We start from the raw sequence: 392 nt of genomic DNA, 5'->3' as shown, positions 1-392 counted from the left end.
AGCAGCCGCGCTGGGGTGGCCTTCGCCTCCCTGCACCCCCAAACCGAGCTCCCTGCCTGCGGGAGGTGCCCGTGAACTTGTGCTGATGGCATGTGATGCGCTGGGGGTGTTGTGGCTCTTCTCGAACTGATGCTGGGTCCCAGGGCTGTGGTGATTTCAGTTTTCCAACACGCTGGGAGGTGCATCTTGGTCAGGGTGTGACCACTTAGCCAGGGACAAGTGGGCAGGAGGCAGATGACCCCTGTACCCCTGCTACCAGGGCTGGGCAGGAGGGCTGGGGGGTTGCATGCTCTGCACGCTCTGTCCTCTGTTCCTGGCTCCATAGCTGAACCAATGCTGAAAAAGTGGAGAACAGTTGCCCTTGGTGCCTGGTTTCCTCTGCCACACTCTTT

At 60.5% G+C, this 392-nt stretch overlaps 1 protein-coding gene across 1 annotated transcript in view; it reads left to right on the top strand.

Moving 5' to 3' along the window:
* The window catches only part of PPAP2C (phosphatidic acid phosphatase type 2C), an 11166-nt gene that overhangs the window by 10507 nt on the left and 267 nt on the right, over positions 1-392 (top strand). The gene's annotated exons all lie outside the window — the stretch shown is intronic.

The sequence above is a fragment of the Chaetura pelagica genome, unplaced genomic scaffold (assembly GCF_000747805.2).
Source record: "Chaetura pelagica isolate M959 unplaced genomic scaffold, ChaPel_1.0 scaffold1407, whole genome shotgun sequence".
Taxonomy (NCBI): Eukaryota; Metazoa; Chordata; class Aves; order Apodiformes; family Apodidae; genus Chaetura; species Chaetura pelagica.
This window is presented reverse-complemented; position numbering and strand designations above follow the sequence as displayed.